At 46.8% G+C, this 25,992-nt stretch overlaps 1 pseudogene across 1 annotated transcript in view; it reads left to right on the plus strand.

The window, feature by feature from the left end:
* Positions 1–25,992, plus strand: part of LOC144174733 (laminin subunit gamma-1-like) — a 111,314-nt pseudogene that overhangs the window by 58,581 nt on the left and 26,741 nt on the right. Inside the window, exons 6-14 of the transcript XR_013323519.1 lie at positions 7,020–7,205; positions 8,440–8,557; positions 10,842–11,084; positions 12,858–12,980; positions 15,045–15,347; positions 17,021–17,248; positions 18,494–18,679; positions 20,972–21,101; positions 24,432–24,544. The product of XR_013323519.1 is annotated as a laminin subunit gamma-1-like (transcript). The remainder of the gene's footprint in view (positions 1–7,019; positions 7,206–8,439; positions 8,558–10,841; positions 11,085–12,857; positions 12,981–15,044; positions 15,348–17,020; positions 17,249–18,493; positions 18,680–20,971; positions 21,102–24,431; positions 24,545–25,992) is intronic.

The raw sequence follows: 25,992 nt of genomic DNA on the forward strand, positions 1-25,992 counted from the left end.
GCTAGTAACGTACCGTTCTCAAACTTTTATAGCAAATGCAGTGAAGCATCGAGGCTATGTAGTCTATTTGACTTGATCCCTGAAACCGCACATTCCGAGTTCCCATGGGAATACCCTATAGTGTTTCGTCGCTGTCTTGTTGCCAGGCGACACAAATGGCGCAGTATGTAAATGCGGGGACCTTCTGCTTCTTTTCACGCCCGCTCAAGCACAACCAAGCACAGTGTTGCCCGCAACGCGCAGGCGACGTGGATGCCCACGACGAGAACGACACGCTGAAGGAGAAAATCGCCTGAGCCTCCCATCATCGCGAGCTAAGCCTAGTACCCGAGCCGTGCGAAGGTTCTCCCCTGCGGTCGACCTGGGAAGCACCCGGTGACATGAGCCCCTGCATGCTGCCCCCCATCCTACCAGGTTGAGGGCCGCAGATCTATCACCAGACCCCACGCGCCTCTCCGTTGCGGAAGATTTTTTTTTTTCGGCCTGTTAAGGTGTCGGCTTCACGGGCCTCTATCTCCTCAACCCCAACCCCAACAGTTATAGCAGAACAGAGAATTTATGCCGGTACAGTACCCGGTAGGCGCCCGGCGCAATTGCGCGTGCTCAGAGGCGACACGACCGGTTGTGCACACGCGCAGGTGCACCGGGTACCATACCGGGACCGGTTCTCCGCTCTCTGGTCATTTTCATGGGCCGTGACGGCCATAGCGTGCAGGTGCAGATGTGCGCAGCAAGAAAAAGAATCAAAGCTGTAAATGAGATACAAAAAGGATAGAGAAAGCCAGAGTAGGGACACATGAATGGCACTCCCTGCCCACACTTGGGAACCGGTTAACGCAGCCTAGCACCCCGAAACTGGAAATCACTGAGGAGGAAATACTGGGGCGTAAAAATGATGCAGGCAACAAATCACAGGGCGAAGTGGAACCTTAAAGAAGTACTGACACGAAATTTTCTTGTTACGTTTTTTTCGCTGCTATGCGTGCCTACCAGCCCACTAATCATACAATGACAGATTAGACGGTCGACTGCAGCGTCATTTACGGCGTCATTTATTCGTGTCAGTTTCGGTTTCGACAAAACGAACGCCGAGCGGCCGCCATGACAGGAGGTATCACGTGACGTCAACTTTCTTGCCGTATCGCTGCCGCATCCTCCCGGTTCTGTGCTGCCGCTCTGGAAGCGCGCGCGAGCAAGCGCACGCTCGCGTCCAGACCGACCGAGGTCTTGGCCGTCCCCACAGGCCTGGGCAGCATAACCTCAGTCCCCAAACTATGACGTGTACACACGCCCGAGCAGCGCGCGTCAACCACAGCCAGCGCGTCGGCTTCGTCACGGGAGCCCCGACGTCGGCAGTTTGGGGCAAGTAGCATATGATGTCATGTCGGTCCGCTCTGGGCTTTCTCGTGCGGGCGATGATTAAAATGGATTTTAAATATGTTTCGCTGAACGGTTGCTGTTGAAACTCGCTGGGAGATATATCTCCCGATAAAAAGGAAGCGAAGGAAGCGTGTTACATAGTTATCTCAGCTTTGAAATTTCGTGTCAGTACTCTTTTAAAGTGGTGCTAGTTGGCAAAGCAGTGGTGGCGTGCACTGATTGAGGGGGCCTTTAAGCTGAGCGAGAGCTTCAAGTCGGGGGCGTGCTAAGCGTGAGTACTGCACACGCGATTATGACAGCACATTGTGCAGTATCGTATTGTTCTTTAAAGGAAGGGGGATACCTTTAGCTTGTCTGGGAGTTCACCAGTATGGAAGGCAGTCCGAGGGTGGGAAAATAGAGGGGGGTAAGGTAGGACAGGTCAGAGAAAAGTTATAGAAAGTCGAGGAAAGAGTAGAGGAGAGTATTTCCACTGTGGTCGATCCTGTACACGCAACACACGTCGAACACTACCGGCTGGCAACATGCTGCATCTGGGAGATGAGGAGCCTCGACGGGAATGGGCATAGAGGCGAGCTTGCTGTGATGAGGAGCAACTCTGTGGCATTTCCAACCACTTCGGGGTTCGTTAGACCAAACTGTGGCTGACAGACCGGTACTGGGAAGCGGGAGCTTGCACTTGATGGCCTACACCACCAGAGAGAAAGCTGGGGTATATTGGCCGCGAGGCCCACCACTGGAGAGGCCGGCGCTGCGATCGTTTTGACGTCACTCGTAGGATCACCGTTCCTATCTTGCTGCGTAGTTGGTTTGCAGCGCGTGACACTTCGCTTAGGAAGTGCGTTCTAAAAGTATTTTCGTGTTAATTTCCTTCGTTTGTAGTTAACTCTCAGTGCGTCAAGCGCAGTTCGACCTAATGGTGACTGTATAACCGTATCAACTGTGGTAGATTATCCGCAAACACCATGAGCGTGGTGGTGTATTATGCATGGGACCGAAGCGTAAGCAGCGGCTTGTTTCCCCGATCAACAATGTGGACTACGACGATCGCCGAGTGAAGTTTCTAGATTTCCCTTGTTTGCAAGAAATGTATAAAGCAGGAAATTGTGAAGCGTTAACTGCTCGCAGAAAGCACACGCACCCGCCGTGCCTGCCCGCACAGCCGACGGTGCGGCTCGAACCGACGCAAGTCGCGGCAGCAACAACTTGTCGCCGCTTTTTAAAATCACACAAGTCGTAAAAAAGAAGTTACAGATTGGTGAAAGTGGATGTTAGTGTGATGAAAAATTCTGATAGGTAGCGTCATCAGCTGTGGTTTTCAAAGCGATGCTCAAATGTCTGCCGCGATTTACGCCGACCGGCCGCGGAGGTCGGTCGCGGCAGCGCCGGCCCGTTCACGCACGTCCGTTCACGTTCACGGCCCGTTCACGTTCACGCACGGTGCGGCGAGCGGCCGAAGGATGGCTATGCTTGCACGCAAGAATCGGCCGAGGCCGTGCAGGTATCTTGATCGTCGATCGCTTCAACGGAAATCACCGCGCTTACAGAGTTCCCAGCGCAGTGAAACGTTCTGTTAGGGACTGTCGCTCGCAACTCTTAACGGCGATGAAATATCTGCTGCGACGCCAAGCCTAAAGTACCCAACATCCGATTACGTGCATCCGAAGCCGGCTGCGAGCTGTTGGCGAAGGCCCTCCCATCGCGCACGCGTGTGTTGCGTTTGGGTTCCTCTAACTTCTTGGGGGCCCCTAACGCTCGGTTCTCCTATTCTAAATATCCCCATTACCCGAAATCATTAACGACGTGTTTCGCCTCGTACGCAGCCTCGCCTTCTGTGAGAAGTCGTGAGTTTCGAAATTGATGCTTGAGAAATGCCGGCTTACTGTAAACATACAAAACACGCTGCAATTATAAATTACCACGCCGAGCACCTAATGAAAACTAAATATAGCCTTGTCCGAACCCGCTCGAAGGCGCTAAAAACTCGCGTTCATACCGTTCATACATTGCGGACAAGTCGCGAAAAGGTAACATCAGCCGTGCAGAGTACAGGCTACGGCAGTGATCGTTAATCAAATCCGGGCATGACTATCAAAACATCGTAGGGGAAATAGGCACTGATTAAGCCAAACTGCAGACCATAACAATACTTTTAAGCATGTGCGGCGAAGAAATCTGATCACCGTTCTCGCGTCATTCATTTACGAGGCAATACGAGCAGTTCGCGCGGTGAGATCATAAGTGAGCGACGCGTTTCCGTCGCTGTTACAAGGTGTTTGCTTGCACACACATGTCCCGTCACAAGTATTTCACAATGAATTTACAGCGTACTTTTCTCGGCATCAGTTGCATCGTCCTTGGCGTTAGCTGGCTGCGTATGTAAGAGCTGTGTGTCGCGATGGTAGCAACTACCTAAACGCGGCGGTGTCGCCGGGAACAAGCGAGCCGCTGATTGCTTGCCCGAATTATTTGGTTTACAGACAACTTTTTTGGTAATTTGCATCAAATCCACAAGAAGCGGGCGAGACGGTGGCCACAACAAAAAAACGCGCTTCCGCATACGCACGGGAAATGTGTTGTAGCAGACGACAAGACGATTCGGGCGTCCTACAAGTGACGTCACTCGTAGGTGGCGCCACGGTATGTCCTCGAGGCCAATAGAAATCTAGGGCGACGGCCCGCGCGGGCTGTGGACTGTCGATTCGAAGTCCCTATGAAGCGCAGGAGCACAAAAAACACTTCCGCTCAGCTCTGAAGAAATGACCGAACCCAGCACATCGCGCATGTGCCAATTACACCCATCTTTCTGCCCCACAACCACAAACCTTCCTATTACCCCCTTGCTTCATCTACGCATTGAGAGGGAAAAGTAGGAGGCCATATGCATCATTGTGCATGTGCGAAAGTGTGTGTTTGAATTTAGTAGCAAATCTAGCCTGATGCAGCGTGTTACGCTTCGTGTTGGGCATTGCTGGTGAGGGGCCAAAGTAAGCGATGAGAGAGAGAGAATAAACATCTTTAATTTCGAGCTAAATGGTGCAGGATGGTGAGAGCACCGGCTTTGTGGGGGGCTTCCACTAGTCCAGGATGCCCTGGTCCTTGCTGGCTTCTCGTGCCCTCTCTACCAGCATGTGCTAGGTCGAGAGGTCCAAGCTGGACAGCCGGTCCACCCACTGCTCGTACGTGGGATGGGGATTGGGTGTGAGGGATGGCGATTGTTGCCGTTCCCAGACAAGATGGTACAGGGTGCCTGGCTGGGGGCAAAAGTTATAGGTACTGTATTATTCAATGGGGTAGTTATGGTGGAGGAGGGTGGAGTGGGGGTAGGAGGCGGTCTGGAGCTGGCGGAGTGTGGTCGCTTTGGCTCAGGAAAGGTGGGAATGGGGTGGAGGGAACCCTTCACGCTCGTGTCTAAAGTGTGAGAGGATGTCCGTGTAGCCATTGAGTGTGTGGGGGGTCTTCTCCCTGTCTTGGCTCTCTTCAGAAATGGCCCGGAGGGTGTGTACTCGGGCAGTGGCGTGTGCCGCCTCATTTCCGTTGAGGGACTGGTGTACAAGGGTCCAAACAATATGGATGTAAAGAAGCTGCGGGATGGTCTTAAACATCTTCATAGTTTCAAAGTTTATTTCAAAAAATGCAATAATGTGCGATTACAGTATGTAAGTATACAAGAGGAGGTCCCAAGGTAAGAAACCGCGGGTGGGACCTCGTATGCTTCTACACCGTAAATAGCGAGCATGTAAAAAGGTACCGTGAGGGCAAAGGGTGATATGCGGCCGAGCTGGTTGTTGCGGCATGCTACTTGCGAGTCTGTGATGACTGTGATGCATTCGCTGTTGGTTGAGGCTGCTAGCTGGCAATGGCAATTGTAGAGGTGGTGCATATAGTGGCAGCTGTGAGTTCGGTTTCCTGGTGGTTCATCACTGTAACTGCGTGGGAGGTTTTTGGGTGTAGCCTGCGGCGTCCGTGTAGTGCATCGTATGGTTCCCTGCGCGCTTCTTAGTAACCGCATGGACCCCTGCTTTGTGGCATGATTTGTTGTAATGGGGGTACATATTCCACATTACGGGAGCGACATGAATGTATTGCGGGTGTGGAAGGGGACATGTTGTGGCTGGTCTTCTTTGGGCAGTACTGGATATTCGAGGCGTGTAAGGGTGTCTCTTCCGGTAGGTGTGTGCTTGAGGCGGGTGGTTTGGGAGTAACGATGAGCTTCGTGCAGTTTTTCTAAGGTTATTGCGCACTCCTAGTTGGAGCAACTTGCGCGTGAATGTTGAGGGGGGTAAGCGAAGGGCAGGTTTGTAGGCTTGGCGGATTGGAGATCCAGGTAAGGTATGCCGTAGTTTAGAGGACTGATCAGCATTGCTTGTGTCATTCTAAGAGTGTCCTTCTCCTGAAGGCAGAAGCAGCTGTGGGAAATGTGTCACGTGAGGTGAGTGAGTTGTGTGAGGGTGCGTTGTAATGCAGGTAAGGTTTCAGAGTTGCTTCTGTTTTTGGGGATGCTGAGACAGAGTATGCAGAGGTGGGAGACTGTGGGTACTGCTTGGTTGTTCATTGTTAACTCTGGATTGGGGATTCGGTCTGTTCGTTTTTTGCAAGTGCGGGCACAGAGCGTGAGGAAGACGAATTTTTCGGGGGCGCATTATATTCCACGAGCTTGGAGGTATGCTTGGGTCACGTGTATGGCTTCCTGAAGTTCAATATCTTGTTGGGCGCCAATGCAGCCAGTGGGGATCCACAAGGTGAGGTCGTCAGCGGAAATTGCATGGCATAAATTGGGGACTGCTGCGAGGAGCGGGGGCAGTTATTTCACAGTTACGTTGAATAATAGTGGGGAAACGACGGATCTTTGGGGGGTTCCCTTGGGCACCATCGGGAATGGGTTGGACCGGAGCTACCCAATGCCCATTGTTGCTGTGGGATTGATTAGAAAGGAGGCGATGTAGGAGTATGTACGTTCACCGCAGTTCATAGAGGCAAGACCTTGAAAGGTAGCGTTTAAATGCCCCTTTGATAACTAGGGCTTTTGACTTTTTGCTGCGATTGTTCACAGTATATCGTCTTTGATCTGAAGTAGAATGTCCTACGCTGATAAGTGGGGGCAAAAGCCGTACATGGTATGTGCAAATTACGCGTTCTCTTCGATGTGGGGTGATAGTCTGTTGAGCACCATGCACTAAAACAGTTGCCAACAGGGGAAGTGAGAGAGATGGGGTGGAGATTCTTTGTAGTGAGCGGTTTGTTAGGTTTGGGGATGAGGATGATTTTGGCGTCCTTCCATGGGAAGGGGGGGGGGGGGGGGGGAGTGTTCCTGCCTGCCAATGGGAAGTGAACAGTTCCAGATGTTCTTCAAGGGCTTACAAACACCCATTCAAGCATCTATTCAGCGTGTTCCTTGGACCAGTGCTTCCTTCTTTACTTGTTGGTTTTGGAAAACTGGCTTTTCTAACAGTCCTCTAACCCTTATTACTGATTTTGGTTTCATGCTTTCAACCTTAGAGCAAGTTTGGAGGTATTTTGCCCTTTCCTATATTGCCCTTTCCAGTGTCTCAGGCTGTCCGTGTTGCGATGTACTATTTCACCCAATGTCTGACGAGCATTCCCTCCCTGGTTCCGGGGTGTGGTGGCCAATTATGCAGCCTGCAACTGCAACGGCCGCTCGCGCAAGTGCTACTTCGACCAGGATCTGTTCGAGCGAACAGGCCATGGGGGCCACTGCGTTAACTGCAGTGACAACACGGATGGACCGAACTGCGAGCGATGCCGGGAAAATTACTACCAGCGAAGCGACGGACGCTGTATTCCCTGTGGCTGCGACCCTGTTGGTGAGTGATCCTTGCGGCCTCGGGTTTTTGTTTTACTTGCGCATGGTTGCATTGTACGTAGGTCTTTGTGATGGGTTAATTGCACTAGAACTGAAGCTTAGTTTTATTCTTGCCCATATGCTCATGAAATGGCTGTATGGCAGCCTGATGTATACGTTGCGAACTGATTAACTTGTAAAATAATATCAAAGCCCTGACAAGATAGCAGAAAGATTCGCTCCCTTCACATTTTCACTGCTATCTTGAAGGCTAACACACTTTCATTTACATCCAAATGGTAAAATATCTCATGGCAAGCCAGAAAAAAATATATATATTTATCTAACAGTATAATTGAAGGAAAAAAAATTGTCTAAATTTGCATGCACGAATAAGTGGCAGTGCAATTTCTTGGCTAAAAGCAGCCTGCAGCTGATGCTTCTTTTACTTTCCATTTGATGACCCAATTTTGGTGCAGCCCCCAGTTGTTTCATTAAGTGAATTGAGCTTTTGAGACCGCCAAAAACTGCTCGCACTTTTTTTTTTGCACTTCTGCAAATGTGTTAATCGAGCAGATTTAGGGGAAATCGGCGAATAAAAAATTTGACATCTACCTCAATGCAGCCGTGCGGCTACAAAGGAAAGCTGAACAGCTTCCTCAGAAACTTCGCAGTTGAAGAAAAATTCGTCCTGGTCCAGGATTCTGTAAACGTGACAATGCTACTAGTAGGCTGCTTTGTTACCTGAATGAGTCATAGTTAGAATACTATAATCATTCAGGAGTGGCCCAGGCCACAGAGCACATTTTATACCACTGCTACCTCTGATTCTCTCAAAATTCCACTTACAACGAAATTGCTTCAGCCCACACAACATCATTTCAACGAGGGCCGACCACATTAGGTTACTGATTTGGATAGTGTTTACCCCTGCTTTTCAACTTGACGGAAGTCGCTTGAGAATCTTGGAGTGAATTTTCAGCCCACCCCCCCAAAAGCACTCTTCAAAATTAGATTTATTTTGCGCATCAGTCCTCAATCTGCACGGGTCAACCCGGTAGCCCTCAAAAAGCATACCACCATCTTTTCTACAGACCAGAGGGGCGGCAGTTTCTCCACTACGCTAAAGTTCTGCCACCCCCTCCACAGCCGCAAGGGCTATAGGGCTGTCCGTTTTTTAACTACTTTCTGTGTAAAACTGCAGCCTCTTCGTCACTTCCCACCTTACGCTTGCACGCTTGCTCTCTTCCAAACAGGTTCCAGGATGCTGCAGTGCAACAGCAAAGGCCAGTGTCCCTGCAAGCCAGGTGTGGAGGGGCAACGATGCGACCGCTGCTCAGCAAACTTCTACGATTTCTCTGAACAGGGATGCAGGTACGCAGATCCTCGAGGGACAATGGAAAAATGTTGAAAGAATAGTTTTTTTTTTCATCCTGTTCTCGCATATCTCAGGAGAAATTCGCACCTGTTCCTTTTTTTCTTTTAAAGCGAAGCTTTCGTGTTCTCACTGATGGTGTCTGTAATGCGATAACGCCCTGCAGGAAAGCCAACTTCCTCTGGCGACGACGACGATGAATTATTGTGAGTGCAGTGAAAGAAAAAAAAAAAAAACGCTTCAGTGGCCAGAATCGAACCTGGGTCCTTTGCATTATGAAGCTGGCGTATATATCCGATTGCTCCATTTTGACATGGTTTAAACTCAGTCCAAACTCAGGCAACAATCAAAGAATTCGTCACAAGAAAGCTTTGTGTTCAACCATCTTCGTCATTATACGGACTTCTTTTTGCATGACTTCTTTTTGTACATCTTTTGCTACCAGATCGTAAAAAATAAGAAATCAAGTACACAAGAATATCTTTTATATGCACTTGGATTAATTTATAGAGTTCAAATGACAATCAATCACTTTTAAATAAATAATGTTATGTTGATAAAAACAGCTCACAGTACACAGGGTTTATTTCCCTCTTCATTCATGCCACTTGCATTTGACAAACAAATGTCAAAAAACAGTTTTACACTCGTAAGAATGACAAAACTGGATGGTATTTTTTTCTTGTGAGTGTGGAAGTAACTGATTTTCTCGTAATACAGGGCTTTTCTCAAATGAAGAAATGCTATCCGTTGGAATCTCTTTACCCCATCTGAATTGGAGTGTAAATCTCCTCCTTCTTACAGCACCAATTGTGGTGGGATATAATTTGTCCACTACATCGGGGTGCTGCAGCTTGCTTTTTGAAAAACAGCCTATTAGCATCCACTATGTGTAAAAGTGTGAAGGAAAGAAAAAAGATAAAAAAAAATGTGTACCATGAGAGACTTGATCCACCAACTAGAAGGGGTAAACTGCGCTAAGGAAGACGCTACACAGAGAGAGGTACACAAAGACAGGCGCATTCTTTGTGTACCTCTCTTTGTGTACCAGTCTTTGCACCTGTCTTTGTGTACCTCTCTTTGTGTACCAGTCTTTGTGCCTGTCTCTGTGTACCTCTCTCTCTGCGTAGCGTCTTCCTTAGCGCAGTTTACCCCTCCTGAGAAAATGCACCAACTCGCCCAACAACATGTCCTTCTACACCAACTAGAAGGCCGATCGACATACAAACACACTACACTGGCTATGCAGCCATCCTAATGCAACAACTGAGTAGGCAACCTGTCTCGTCTAATGTTGCTCTGTCAGTAATAAGCTCAAGGTATACTGTCATCATGCAGCAGTGCCATATGCATGCTTGACAGTCCCGTATTTTGTAGCGCGAGTTTTGGTTTCACCTGTGTCATGTCCTGCGACTTTCTTTATGAAATAATTTAGGGAAATGTGGAAGAAGTCGCCCCAAGAAGTACGGTTACTGACACTATAAGTATCGCTGACAGTTTCAACGCTCACTCAAAGAAGTGCCAGGGTAGCGATGATGTTCTGACTTGTCGAGTGCATATGCACCTGTACTTACCTCTCTTTTTTTAATCTATCCTGAAGAGCGTGAAGGGGGCGTCTGACCCCTATTCGTATCATAGGGCGCAAAGGAAGCATTGCTGAAGCGACACTCTATTTTTCCAGCTTTGGTGGTGCTTCTTAGATAACTGTTCATGAGCACTGAAGAATGGAGTCACTAAGAGGCCATACCAGGCCGGATTCTTATTTCAACCAGCGTTTCCCTAGGGCGCCAAAATGGGAGAAAGAACTGCATGCAAATGGCTCGTTCATGGCAACAGTGTTTGCAGGAAATTGCAGACATGGATAGTTTTTTTCTGATAATAACCTTAAATCATTATCACGAAGCAGCGATGGACTCTTTTTGGAGAATTTCAGCTGTGCAGCACTTTGTTACTGCTGCTGTTGTAACAGCAGCAGTAACAAAGTGCTGCACAGCTGAAATTTCAGCTGCACAGCTGAAATTTCAGCTGCACAGCTGAAAGAGATGCAAAGGTAAAAAAAAAAAGGGGGGGGGGGGTTGCCTCAAAAATATTAAAAAGAAACTCCCCTTCAGTAATTGTCAAGGCTCCCTGTTTGCTGAATGCTAATCCCCTGAGCGAAGATGCGAGCTTGGCTGCGCTAACCCACCAGCTGGGCACACTTGAAGGCATCCAGCCCCTTTCTGCTTGGCAGAAAGGTTGGTAAGGCTGCCACGACTGTTTCTGAGCCCCCATGTGCCCTCGCAGGCTGTGCGGCTGCAGCCAGGCGGGCAGTGTGGACACCCCCCGTCGTGCAACCCCGAAACGGCGTGTGCCGCTGCAAGGCCAACGTGGAGGGCCGCCAGTGCGACCGCTGCAAGCCCGGCTTCTTCAACCTGCAGTGCGACAACGAGTTTGGCTGCACGCCCTGCTTCTGCTTCGGACACTCGGCCCTGTGCCAAAGTGCGCCCGGTTACTCTCGGTACAGCCTGCTCAGCACCTTCACCCGAGGTGGGCCCCCTCCTCAAGTTCAAAAGCACTGTGGAACCAATTGGAAGTGCAACTGGTTCCGATTGGTTCAGTTGTGTTTTGGACAGGTTCAGTTGGACTTCCAATGGTTTTTTTCCGGCTGGGATATAGTACGACTCGCTGAGTGTCTGTGAGAAACGCTGTGAGTAGTGTCCATACAACTTTAGCTTTTCTATGATTACTTCTCCAGTTTTTGACTGTGTATGTCCAGTACGACAAGTTAGCCAGGGCAGTGCATAGTTCTTCACCTAGATGGCACCCATGAGCCACAGTGCATACATGTCGGACAAGTGACAGCAACGGTGGTCATGGAGGAAAGAAAAAGCTTAGGAGAGACCTGGACAACCCGATATGTGGTGCCGGAAGTGCCATCTTAAGAGGGCCCCCTTTCTGTTCTATTTTGCATGCTCTCAATGCCCCTGTGTGTGTATGGATTCCTTGTATCCTCTGCCGCTGTCATTATGTACTGACCACCAGTGTGCAGCGTGCTAGGGCACCAAAAGCCAGCCCTTTGGCGCCACTGCTAGGATGATGTTGCTGTGCTCCCTCTGCTGGCCATCAAAAAAATCACTTCACTTCTCCAACACTTTTGCACTGTTTGAGAATGCCTAGGTGCCTTTCTTTCCTAAGCTTTTCTTTCTTCCGCAGTGGCGTAGCTTGTGTGGGGCAAAGGAGAAATACCAGTCTTGGCCCTCTGTGTTCCGTGTGTGTTGTCGTGTGTGACAGGTTGGCTTGCGGGTTTGTGAGTGAGCAGGTGGCTACTTCAATATACATTTACCAGGTGGCACCAGCAAAATAAAATTGTGCTTCTCTTGCAAAATATGAATGGTGCATCATGATTTTCAAAAAAATTGTAACCAATCAAGATATGACATGGTAAAGCATTGCACCAATAAATTACATCCCAGTAATTTTGCCCTGCTTTTGGGGCACCATTTTGTCACCAGAATATAGTGGTTCACTGAACCTCTGCGTGGTTGTTGTAAGGGCATAGTTGAGATTACAATTGCACAGAAGTTGATACGGCTCAGAGCAAATGGGCTGCGATGAGACAGATAATATATACAGCCTTGGCTCGTCGTCAAGGTTGTTGACTTATATAAACTGCTTACACTCAAAGCTGCATGTTTCATTATCATGCTCACAAATGGCTAGTCTGTGTGATGAACAAAACAGCCTTCCAATGACAGGGCTGGGCATGAAGGTTTGGCTCAAACTTCTTGATTTTCATAAGTGCTGCAAAATGCAAATTACCCCTCCCATGTCCTATTTGCGGAGCCTTGTCATTCATTAGTACTTGTACTTGCTTGCTCCGCCATCGGGTGAGTTGAGGTGAACCATACCTACAAAGATATGTGAGAGAGTGAGGTGCATATCTCGCATAAAACCTGTGTGGTTTCTGACAGTCTGCCCTTTCGACGAATGTCGCAGTACTGGATGGACAAGTGTGTAACCGTGTGCTTGAAATGGCCAAATTTGCGATGAATATTTGCATTGACAGTGTTGTGTCGAGGCACAAAATACCGCACACGCATTCAGCACTCGATTACAAGAGCTTGGGTAATGAGCGGGCTGCAAGCAAATTCTCTTTTGCTTGCAGCCCGCTGCACGCAAATTCTTTTTTTTTTTTGCAACAAAAAAGAAAAGAATGCAAAGCAAAAAGAATACCCTGTTTGTGCACCTTGTAACACAGGCACATGAGTGTGCACGTGTTTTGTGGATATCGTGGGTGTTGAAAGAACTGTTCATGTGCAGACAAGGAGCACTGGAAGGCGGCTGACCAGCAGGGACGCAATGTGAACACCCGCCACGAGTACGCCGCTCACCACCTGGCCGGGGTGGCGCCCGCTAAGGAGCCCATCTACTTCCTCGCACACGGTAAGCACGGCCTCTTCAAGGGAGAGTTTGGATGGAGGCACTTGCTTGTTGGCACATAAACAGAGAAAGGGCATAAGAATTGTCATGCGCGAGCTGCACGCGTGACACACATGAGGGAGAAATTAGAGGGGATGAGCTCAGCGCAGCATATGGAGAAAACTCCAACCTGAGGTTAGTTTTCTTAATTCAATAGTTGGAAGCCAACCCGGGGTCAGGAACAGATACGAGAGTCAAAACGTCTTTGTTGTACTAAATTTTAATTGTTGGTGTCCACTTTAGCTGTTAGGTATCTTGAAATTGTCAAAGGCTTAGGAAAAAAAAAAAGAACTGTTTGACACCTTTCTGGGAGCAAGATGTGTCTAACTTATTACAGTTGCGTCCAGATTCACCGGCATTTTTGTATATCTTTAATGGTGGTACATGGAACACATAAAAGGCGATTACAATGGCATACGACCGTCGGCATTTTTGTTGAACCAAAATGCAGCAGCGAAAGCAAACCTTTGCCCATTGCAATGAAGTTATAAGCCCGCTAATGCTTGTTCAGAAGAGAGAGGTGCAAATAATGACAGTCGTCTGTCACTGTGGCCAGGGCCAGCACTATGCATGGGAGACCATGACTGCCACCCTTGGTCCCATACCGGTATCAGGCGGAAGGGGCCCTGTGCTCTCACTAACACTTGAAAGATAATTTTTTTTGTCGTGGTTTCATGCGACATAGAAAACTTTTGTTGTGGACGCCAGGCTCTTGAGTCGGTGTGTGTTACAGAGTACAGTACTACAGCGTGATGGACCACAGGGCTCTCACCCAACTTCACGTGTTCTCTTAAACTTTCGCTCACAGCACTGTAGTTTGTTGCTGCTGTGGTGGGGAACTACTCCAAAATGAAGCTTGGAAAGATTACCTTCACTCAGTGAGAAGACTAGAATGTTAACCGGGCTTGGCTGAACTTGAGAGGTTCAGGGAGGCGTTCAGAGAGGCATTCAGAACTAGAAAAGCATGGAAGGTTGCATGTTGAGTTCGGGTGTGTGCAAGAATAAGAGAGTCGCCGTGCGACTACTTACGCGTGAGTCAGTGTGGCAAATAAAGTGAACACCCGAAGCAAGAAAATTTGTTTTTAATGAAATTTGTGCCTCATTTTAAACCATGGCATTGTCCATTCCTTTTACTCTAAGGTCTTGTATTATGTAAAACCGGCCTTTACTGTGGTGGATGAGTGTCCATGGGTGCAGAGTGATGCATTCCTGTAGGCAACTGAATGACTAAAAAGTTGCATCTTTGTGGGCATGTTGCATGAATTGAGCTTACAAGGGCGGGAAATGTGCATTGCGATGAAGCACGGAGAAGAACAAGCTGCTAAGAAATGTTCAGATGACGTAGTGTCCTGGGGCAGAGATTCATTAAGGTCAACATGTGCAAAATAGAAAAAATGGTGGGTGGGGGGTGGATGTTCTGAGAGCTTTGATGCCCAAAACTAATTTTTTGCTTGTGATTTTTTAACATTTTTATCATCTGAAAGAACTTCCCACATCACAAATATGAAGTCAGAAAAAAATTTGGTCCATTAGGATGGACACAATGATCCACTGGGCACTGGGAAACACTGGGCACTGGCTGCCCATATATCAGTTGAGCAAGGAAGCTATCTTAATCAGCATGATTTATGGTATAAAGAGAATAACGTAAAGTTTGTATTGCTATCATTTGTGATAACAACAAAGTTGCGCAATTTCGCTTACGTGTCAGTAGCCCATTGAGCCCCTGGGCTCGTTGCAAGTTGACACGCATAAACAAGACTTTTTTTTTAGCACTTTTAGCACACAGAAATACGTGCTGCCCTCTCTTTTTTAATTTTTGAAGGTACAGGAACCTTTGTCGGTCAACAGATGGTGTTAAATGTGAAGAAAAAACAAAAAACAACAACAAAGTGCGAGAGAAAAAAATATTGTTTGAGTTGTTGCTCCGGAGCATCATTGGGCATCAAAGGGTTAACCCGTGTAGTTGGTATGTGGCTTCCCCAGCACCAAACGGCGGGCTCTAACAGTGCTGCACCAATGACGCAGACCGCTACCTGAGAGACCAGCATGCCTCGTACAACCAGAACCTGACGTTCACACTGCGCATTGGTGAGGAAGGCCCGCAGTCGTCTGTGGAAGACATCGTGCTCGAAGGGGCGCATGGCAGTGTGTCGCAACACATCTTTGGCCAGGGCAACGGGCTGCCCTCGATCCGCAACCAGGAGTACCGATTCCGCCTGCACGAGGACCCCCGCTACGGCTGGAACCCAACGCTCAGCTCGCGAGAGTTCATCAGCATCCTCTCCAACCTGACCGCCATCCGCATCAGGGCCACCTACGTGCCACGAGGTAACCTACGCTATAGTAGTGCAATGCTGCTGCCGTTAAACGTACAAACAGCACTTTATTTGCAACGGCATCTTTCTCTGCGTGCGTAAAGGGAAATCATAATAATAATCACAATGATAATCACAGCAGTGTGCAACGTGCAGAGGTTGGGTGTAAAAGCTTGTGTATATAAGGAATTTTTTTGCGACCATGTTATTACAGTATAAATACCTCTCTTTGAGCCCGTGAGGGGGCAGCACCTAATATTAGGTGGTTATCATTGATCAGGAGAATGAACAGTGGGGGGTTTCGTACATGCCAGAAAAAAAAAAGATGAGCTATTGGCTTTCAAGGTTATAAAACAGGGTGTATATTGTGGAAGGCATTATGCGGCTGTGATGTTCAGACTGGTGGCAAAATTGACCGCAAAGACACTGCGATGCATGGTTGCATTGTTACAGTCTTAGCACCAATTCTGGCCTTGTATGTGTGACTGAAGTTGATAGTGGCACAGCATACTATCTGGTCAAGTAGCATAACACAAAAGACAAAGCACAGGTCATTGAACAAGTCAGTGAAAGTTTTTTGTCTTTTTTTTACTGGGTCAGTAACTTGTGTAGTCACGACTTGTGTTTCATATTTTTTGTGCATTGTAGAAAGATCATTATTTTAGCTTAAGGGGGGTCATGGCTCTTAAAGCAATTTCCTTTAATTGTTAAGTAAACTCTGTGAAACTTGTCAGTCTTGCTGCCTTTTCCCCACTGATTTCAAATATGACATTATTCTTTGGGTCAGTCAATTAATTTGAGTCAGTCAGTCAATACTATGCCATTACTTGAGTCGGTCAAGAAAATTAGAGATAATTAGTCATTTTGGAGGAACAATAGACAAGACAGTGGTAGCCATAAAACTGTAATCTTTGTATTTTCCGGTACTATGATCCCTGGTGAATGCAATAAGAGAAGCGGTTCTTGGATGCACTGTTTGGAACTAATTCTACAGCTCATTAAACGCTGGCGTTTGAAATGGGCATTCGAAATGGTTCCTTGCCGCTGGGGCCACCAAGGTTTGATGAGCTGTAAAATTAGTTCCAAGCGGTGCACCAATTCATAGTATTGGAAAATGTAAAGATTACAGTTTTATAGCTACCACTGCCTTCTCTATTGTTCCTCCAAAAATGTCTAATTATCTCTAATTTTCTTGGGAACTTAATTTACTGACTCAAAAAATAATGGCATATTTAAAACCAGTGGTAAAAAAGCAGCAAGACTGGCAAGTTTCACGCAGTTTACTTAAAAAATAAAAGGAGCTGTTTTGAGAGCAGTGTCCCTCCCCCCTTAATGCTTAAAGCTAAAGAACAAAATGTCTCAGTGCTCATGAGAAGCATAAAAAACCTTACGTCGAGCACTGCACTATATTGCCTGTATGCGGTACTCCGCCTCTGGAGCTCTTACCTGAATGGCTCCGGATGGATGGCACCCACATTCTATTTCGGTTTTCACACGATCCGTTGCCCTCTAATGTGCGCGTTGGCTTGTCCGCAAAGATGGCATGCATGGGAGCCCATGCAATGCAAAGCGCTTGTCTCTGTCCTGTTCGTCCCCTGTCTTCTGAATTTTTGCACTTGAAATTCGCGCAGTGCATGTGTGCCCAGCCGCCCGTAGTTCTGAGAGCTTGAACAACCGTACCCGCAGGCACAAGCTTCATCGACAACATCCAGCTGCAGTTGGCCCAGCGTTCTCCGTACGGCACCGAGGCTGCCACCTAGGTCGAAATGTGCACCTGCCCCGAGGGTTACGTGGGCCAGTTCTGCGAGTCGTGTGCGCCTGGCTTCCGACACGACCCACCGCGCGGCGGGAAGTTCTCACGCTGCGTGCCCTGCAACTGCAACGGACATGCACTCATCTGCGAGCCGTACACCGGTCAGCCTGTCTCTTCTGCCGCCTATTTTTCCCCCTCAATTTTTTTCCGGTCCGTTTGCTCTGAGGCACATGGAAGGAAGGATTTAGCCGGACTTCACGGCATTCAGACCCTCTTTAGTAACCAAACGTATAGATCTAACCTGAACACACTATGATTTTGGCTTGCGTTTTGTGGTGAGACTAAAATGCAGTGCACTAGTCTTAAAATTGGCTGGAAAATCAGATGAGAGCAAAGTTCTTTCACTCCCTTATGAGCAAAAATATAGTGGTTCAATTAAAAACCGAAAGCTTTTCACCTTGAGAAAAAAAAAAGCCATCCAATTAAGTTTGTGCGACGTGCCTGAATGTGCTTTTGGCGGATTAAAATTAAGTCTGCTGACTTTGTGCCGTGTGATGACATGAACTTACAGAAAGCAAAGAAAAATGGTTATCAGCGAAGTTCTAATTGGGGAAGTAAAAATATGGAAAGTGGCAAATGGTGAGTGAATGCAAAAGAATGCTAATCTATTGTTTGAACACCCTGCACATATGCGACATTTATTGCGAAAATAATGTATTCGCTGAGCATCCTCATTATTTTATATTTGTTGCTTTTTAAATTCTTAATCAGGTGAGTAAGTCAGCTTTACATCTTACGGTATTATCTCTCGCGGCTCATAGAGCCAAAGACTCGACAGCAATGTGTTTCGGTGATAACTTTTTATGATGAACTATTTTGCTAAGGCGCTAATGTTTCTACAGGGGGGGATACAGATAATGCCTGGGATAACGTTAATAAAGTTTTGAGTTTTGCCTATGGTTATGCTTGTCCTATTCACAAAACGTATCTACCCTAACAAATTTTCTTCCTAATTTAACTTTATTTTACTTTGTTCCTTAATGGCAAGTAGGGTTGAGAAATTGTCACACTTAAAGGCTGGCACTTAACTAACAGTGAGTCACTAACTGACATTGTGATGCAATTTCAGCACTGAAAAAAAAAAAAAAAAACGAATTCGGAAATGACAGGACAGGTGCTTGTTGCATTTGTTTTTTTCAAGCACTAAAACCATGTCGTAACCCCGGAACAAGTTCTTCTCAAGCACCAACTTACTGGGGGTGTAATGTACTCTGTGAGCAGCTCGTAGCATCTCCAGCCATTGTAGCGGGCTCGCATCTCCTTTCCTGGTGGGGCTCGTGCATGCTCGTGGTGACGGTTGCCGCTCCTAACTGCTGCTACCACGGGGGACTGTGCGGTGGGCGTAGGGCACTGCATCTGCCAGCATAACACGGCGGGAGAGTTTTGCGAGCACTGTGCACCACGCTTCTACGGCAACGCCCTGGCGGGCACCCCGGACGACTGCCAGCCGTGCCCCTGCCCCGAGCAGGGGGCCTGCGCAGTCCTGCCCGACGAGAGCGTCGTCTGCCTCGAGTGCCCGCAGGGATACTCTGGTGGGTGGCACCGCTCCTAACACCCTCGTGCTCTGCCCCCCTTCACTGCACTTGGTGGAGTGGCACCTTCCTCTCACAGAACCCTTTGTGCCGAGCTACCGGTGAGATCAAGACGATTCTTCTGCATGCACAAGCATTTACAACACGCGAGCTGCATCAAATGTCTGTTCAATGTACGTATACGAATTTTATAGCAGTAATACAGATCTATGTAGGAGTCTGCTGAAGCTTTGCCAAATACACTTTTGATATAAGTTCACTTGACTGAAGTTACACCGATTATTTGAGGCCACATGGACAGCGCATGCTGTGCCCACTTGTCTGGTTATTTTTACTTAGTTTAACTGAGATTCATTGGAATTGGTAAATGCAAACTATCATCTGCGGGAAAGATTGTATGATTACCAAAGATCATCTGAGCATTTGCACCTCCTGCTTATTTGGTACTTGACGCATTCCTAAGGGGCTATTCCAACCTATCGGTGGTAAGCAAGCAAACCTTTTTCACATCCTTAATTCTCAAGCTTTCAAGTAAATGTCAGACTGGAACAAGCCTGATACATGTGTGAAAATTAAGGACTAGCCGTGAAGACCGCACATTTGATTCCCAGCACTTATGATGAAAGCAACTGCCTCGGTAATAGCGGCATACATTTAAATCTTCGCTAGCATCATTCCGCTGCATGCAAGCAAGAAATATGCCTTGATCTCACCGACTGCACTTTTACACACTAAAGATGGGCACATTTCAGGTACCTTCTGACCACGGTAAGCCTGTTGTTTCGTTTCTCTGCCATAACACACATACTGTATATACACTTCATCTTACTGTTTAACAGTATAGCTCACGCTCTTGCAGGGTAGCTGACACTTTATGTTCTCGTGCTTCAAAACAGGCCAGAAAAACTGTGTAAATGCATTAATACATATAACAAAAATTTGAAAGCATAGCTTGTTTCATGAAAAGCATGTTGCACAATGCACCGTCACAGGATTTGTCACTGGAAACCCAGAAACTGCCATGGTTGCTTAGGGGGAGCAGTATTTGTTGGTGACCGAAGAAAAGTGCATTGAAGGGTTACTGACCAACAGCCACTCGAAAGCAATCGTGCGTGGTTGCCCAACCACGTGAGCCTAGTTGCAGACAGAAATTGCTGGTGTGTCTTTAGGTACCACTGTGGTGGCAAATTGTGTGTACCTAGTCATAGAATTTGTCCCTTTGTCCTGCTTTGACAGTTTGAGTTTTACGTGGGTACAAGCCACAATAACTTACTGTCATTAAAACCTCCATAATAGTGATAGAGAACCGCAAAGCTCTTGCACATATTTTATGTTTTTTTCTGTCTCAAAGACATTATGTAGTTCTGGTTGAGGGAAGAGATGCATCACTGAAATCATGCGTTTAATTATTAGTGATGTAGTGTGAAGAGGTGATGGTCAACAGCTCTATGCTATCTCCTACCCTTGCAAGAAGATTGGCCGTCGTGCAATAACGGCAAGGAAGACGAAGCACCGGTGAACTGGACAGGTATCATCTTCAGCATGGATCGCGAGAAGAGCGCGTGAGAGCCAGCCGTGTGCCCCGCTTGCTTTGGACTGCTTTCTCTGAGCATCCTGCCGCATTTCCTTCCGCAATAAACTTATCTTACCGTGAATAAATTGTGCATACAAATGTAGAATTTTATTACGCCAACAAAACAGTGCCTGAAAACCAATTAACCACATGTCTGAGAACGAAAACTAGCTGCCCATCTCGAACCGATTTCATCCTGTGTGCCTTTTTTTTCTAGCACTTTTGCTACCCAGAAAGTACATGAAACCACATGTAGTTGCCTCTCAAGTACTTTTGCGGCACGATACTGTGTGCTTGATGCCCATCACTTTTCCTTGAAAAAAAAAAAAGAAAGAGACACCAGGTCGCTAGTAGGGTATGACGTCAGTAGGTCAGTAGTAGCTTTGTTTTTATATCCCCCATAAAAATGGGAAGAGCATTTCTAGCAATAAATCACAATTTCCAGCTTCATTATGACTGGAAAATACAATAAAAATCACAAGAAAACTGTTTATTTTGGTGTGTGTTCAGCTTTTCTAGTTTCTTTTTATGGTGATTTAGGGTTGTATTCGCATCATACTAACCTTAGGAACATTGGTGAATCAAACATGTGGAAAAAAGTTGCATACAGTAATGTCGTAGAAGTGGGTGCACAGAGCATGTTACTGTAAAAATGAAGGAAAGCAGCACCACCTACAGCAGGACTGACAGCTACCTTTTCCATGCCACCATGCCTATAGGGAGGAGATGCGATCTGTGTTTCGACGGGCACTACGGTGACCCACAAGGAAATTTCGGGCCCAAGGTATTGTGCAAGAAGTGTGAATGCAACGACAACATCGACCCCAATGCTGTTGCCAACTGTAACACGCGAGCATTTGTGCTTGTTTCTTACGTGCTGGTTTTCTCATCTAACACTACTGCGGACATTTGCTTTCTTCGTTAGCCCACATTCGTACGTTGCTATGTGTGAGGACCGGGTGGTGCCGTTTTTAAATGCAGCTGTGTTTCAACATACGTACTAATTGATTGAATAAGTTATTGCCAATTATGCTAGCGTGATATGTTTCGGCAGTTAAGGCAACTGGAATCGAAACCCAGCCAGGGGGCTGCTTTATTCTGATAAAGGAAAAACTAAAGGACCGTGTACACACGACATTAGGTGCCCAATGAAGTGCACCAGTTACATACCTGCCAACTCTTCCGAATTTTCCGTAAAATGTACGAATTTCGACTAGTTTTACGATTTTACGAATCTTGCCCAAAATTTTACGGAAAATATTTTGATTTTCGAAAAAAAAAAGGGAATATCCCTTAGAACGACACTGTGCCACCTTGCGCCGCCACGAAAGGGCAATACGTACTCTTGTTATCATCATCAGCAGAAGCTGCGACTTTGTCACCTTCTCGGGGTGGGCTACGCATCCATGTCCGGAATTCGCTTCCACCTCGACCAGCCTGTTTAGAGTGCGTCGTTCGGGGGCCGGTTAGGACCTCCGTGTTCGCGTCGCTCTTCGTATGACTGCCGCGATCAATGCACTACGACCTGTGGCATGACCGCGGTAGGTGCTTCGCAGTGCAATGACGCGAAGCCGCGACAATACTGTACCGAGTGTTTGTAAAATCGTACACGACAGAATTTGCTCCTCCTGCCTTGTTGCTCATTACTCTTCAAGACTTGCGAATTTCACTTATGGTTGCGAAAACCTGAGAACGCGGCAGGTATGCAGTTATGCCTCGGACCACTCAAGAATTCAGATTTAGTTTCGACTTGTTGCCCTAGTACAGCACCAGTAGCAGGCCACTTCACTGGGTGGCACGCATAGCATGGCAAAGTTTGCAACCATGATTGTATAGGTGTATCTTGTAATCACACAACTGCGTGACCATTGTCCCTGTGCATTTAATGGTACATAGTACTACAGTACTACGGTCTAACCCACTTACAACAATATTGAAAAGTCACAAAAAAGCCATTGTCATAACCAGTGCTTGTTATCACAAGAGTTGGGCAGAAAGAGCATTTTTGTCAGCATTTAGGGGTTTGCACCCAATATTTACAAAACGTAAATGTAGCTGCACGGCCGACCACCCAGACTTAGCCATGCATGTGCCACCCGACTCCACAGGGCCCCTAGGAAAGACTCTACGCTTTCACATAGGAGGGAGTCTCCGCGGCAAATCCTTGACTCTTTCTTTCTTTTTTAACGATTGGCAGGGTGCATGTTACTAAAGTGGCATTGTTTTCTGCCTTTTTTTTAACATTGGTAATCAACACTAGCCTTTACCCCACCGTAGCTTTATTTTAATCCTGACAGTGTTGAAGAGCTGTCCCCTGCCTCTCTTGCTGCCTGGGCCAGCTGGCAGCAGTAGATAAGAGGGGCAGTCAGGTGGTCTGCCTACAGGGATGGCATGGGTACATAAAAGGCACCAACTTTTTCTCAGTGTTGAAAAAATAGGAGATGCCGCAACTTATTTCATGCTTAAAAAGTCATGCTTGGTTACACACAATGCACCCATGATCTCTCACAGATCTCCAAATACTATACTTTACGTAGGCTCATACCGTCAGGCTCAATTGCTATAACCAATAATGAGGAAAATGTTACCATCTAACATATACAAAAGTTAATGGTGCCATGACTGTTCATTGTTATAACTGGTATAGTTATAAGTGGGTTGGACTGTACACCCAACAACGTCTGTGGCACGCTGACATTCAACCCAAGCAGCTGTCATTAATACGTTTGCAAACAGCATGTGCAATGAGACAAAAAGGCAAGACAACCATGTACGGTTCTGTGTGTGGGGGCCCTCCCTTTTTATGCCCTTCTACGTGCTGTTTGTGTACACATACCAACAAGCCCAACACTCATTTGAGTCAGCCTGTGATTCCTCTGGACACCGTATTAGTCTGCCTAGCATCTCCCAATCGGCAGTTCTGCCATTTTCCACGCCCTAAAATGTGTGTTTTATTTCCACCAGTTAGGAAATTTATTTTAGGGCTGTTCATTTTCTTTTTTTTTTTAGGGGGGGGGGGGGGGGGGGGGATGGTTTTGAATAAAGTTTTATAGTGGATTCTATCTGCAGGCGCATTGATTTGATGTATCATCAAATGAGTTTTCAGGAGGGAGGATTTGGGGGGGGGGAGTTGAAAATGAAAGTGCCCAGCATAAGTCTTCTATGCAAATGAACCTGCATGGCATTACAGGTCACTTGGACGTGAGCATCTATTGTTTCCTATCCTCTGAACAATACCCCCCGAACAATCTGGCCAAACCTGGTGTAGTTTGTGTCCTGCTACTGAGGCCATGCAAGGGAAAAGAAAGACAGGCAGCAAGCTAGGTGCACGCGTCTGGCCCCGTTAACGATGCACTCACAGCTCACAGCTACTGCCTTGCTGACTGTTTGAAAGCGGTAGTATTTATGACAAGACAAACATCATGACTGAAAGCAAAGAAAATTCCATTGGCAATAGCAATGTAGGATTGTAAGCAAAATGTGTTTGAGCTTGCCACAATTTATGTTGAAAATGTGTTTGAGACGATACATGGAAATTACCTAGAGTAAGCATCATGTAGGTTGGGCCACGGGAAAAATGGGAAAAATCACAAAGTGCAAGGAAAACTATGACTGCTGACCTGATAGAACAAGTATAGCTTTCAAAATACAGTGTGGTCATTTGGTTACCTTAGAAATTACATTTATGAATGTGTGTGAGAATAGAAGCAAAAATTAATTTGTTAATGCAAGGAAGAAACAGTTTTTTGCAAACTACAGGTAAAGTAATATTTTCCAGATGCAGCTGCGGCCTGAAAGTTTGGCATACTACTTCTGATGCATTTGCGATACAAAGTGAAGTAGTATCGCACGAGATGTGTGGTGGCATTAAAACATTTATGGCATCACTCGCTAAGAAGCTGGCCTTTTTGTATCAAAGTTAGCGTCATCTTTGTCGATTCATCTTTTCTTACTCTTTTTTGCTTAACAATAAACCTTGCATTATGGCGCTGCCATGCATGCAGGCACGCTGGTAGCAATATTTGTGACTGTGGACCGTAGATGTGGGTCTTCGCACTTGGTTTTTGTAGATTGCAAACTATGTACTGGAAACAAAATAAAGCAGGTCTGGTCGTACTGTCCAGTGCCATTTCTGTTTGTTGTGCCTTGATTGTAGCTTGTTCCCTTTTTTGGTGGCAGCACAACAGGCGAATGCCTCAAATGCGTTTACAACACAACTGGATTCAACTGTGACCGCTGCTTGCCGGGACACTATGGTGATGCCCTGGCTGTACCCAAAGGAGACTGCAAGCGTGAGTATGCATGGGCTTACAAAACCATCTTGCGTCGCCTAATCAAAAAGCCTTGTTAATGGCCTCAAAACAGCATGCATCAGTTTTCTTCTATGTTGTAAATTGCTTCCCAGAGCTGTCATCCAGCCATGCTTGTGCAGATGCTACTTATGAAAATCTTTCTAGGATTTTGCAATGTATAACTGCTGAGATCCGACTACAAAGTGCAGGTAATTCAGTATGCAGAATTACAGTACTTAAAACCGGTCAATAATTAGGTACTTGTGACCAGTCCATGCTTACTGAATTTGCATTGCTCAGTGGTAGACTAAGCTTATTTCTTTTAGATCTCGTTTAAGGCTGCTTTTACTTGTGATGGCTGCTTAGTAAACGTAACAATTTTAGCTGAATGAGGCAGAAACCCACAATGTATTGTCGTGAACCATGCTTTGTTAATGGTTTGTTTTGTCTTCCTGTCATCGCCTGCCTTACATCACACTCTTATCCTATAGTGGAAGTGTAACAAGTTCATCACTGACCTAGATAGTTCTGGTTTTGACAATTTTCTCAGTGTGATTAGATGTTTCCGGAAAGGAATTTGCTCCTAGATAAACACATGCGTACCAAACACCCTGGAGTTTAATTAAATTGATGGCTTTAAAGTCTTTAAACTGTGCAAGTTATTCTGTTTGTGCTTCTTCAGCATTCGTTCTTTAGAGTTTACATGGGAGCACAAGCTCACTGCAGTAACCTTTATTCACTGCCTTCCCTGCTTTCGGACAGTATCATGACTGCCGCATGAAGCCACTGTTTTGTACGTTTCCCGCTCAGCACTACAAAATCGGCTGTCTTAGCTAGGCTGCCAGGGTGGCTTCGAGATATGGCATAGCCCTGGGCTAAATTACAAAAGAATGCTTTACAACATTTCCGCACCCTTGTTGGCACAGTGCACATGCGTGCACCAGCATGGGTACACTGTGGTGCTTCTGCCCACTGAACTGACGGTGCACCTATAGAACCATCCTGCACTGCAGATTTATCTATGCATTTACGGGGAGTGAACTTGCCAGTTCTCTTGTTGTTTTTGGTGATGACGCGTCTGAGAGCATCGACAACTTTACCTGCTTTGTCTATACAAGATTAAACAGAGCAATGTCAGACACGTGTAGTGGTAAGCAGTTGACTATGATGGCCGGGGGAGGAAGTAGCAGCTGCCTGTACGTTTGCAGGCACATTGTTGTGCGCTAGGCAGTTGATCTTAGTGAGCGGAAATGGCACCACCAGCAGCAGTGCACTGTGCAAACAACTGGTCAGCGGGTTACTTTTTGTTGAGCACTCAGCGAACAGCTCGCACCCGTGCAGCTTGTCCCCCTAAGAGTTCCTTTTTCCCTGAATCTCCTCATTGTACCCCTTCTCTCCCATGTAGAGTGCATGCATCATGTCCATACACGCTGGTGTGGATTAGAGTT

Source organism: Haemaphysalis longicornis, unplaced genomic scaffold (genome assembly GCF_048455015.1).
Source record: "Haemaphysalis longicornis isolate Haplotype H1 unplaced genomic scaffold, Haemaphysalis longicornis Haplotype H1 scaffold_1, whole genome shotgun sequence".
NCBI classification, from domain to species: Eukaryota; Metazoa; Arthropoda; class Arachnida; order Ixodida; family Ixodidae; genus Haemaphysalis; species Haemaphysalis longicornis.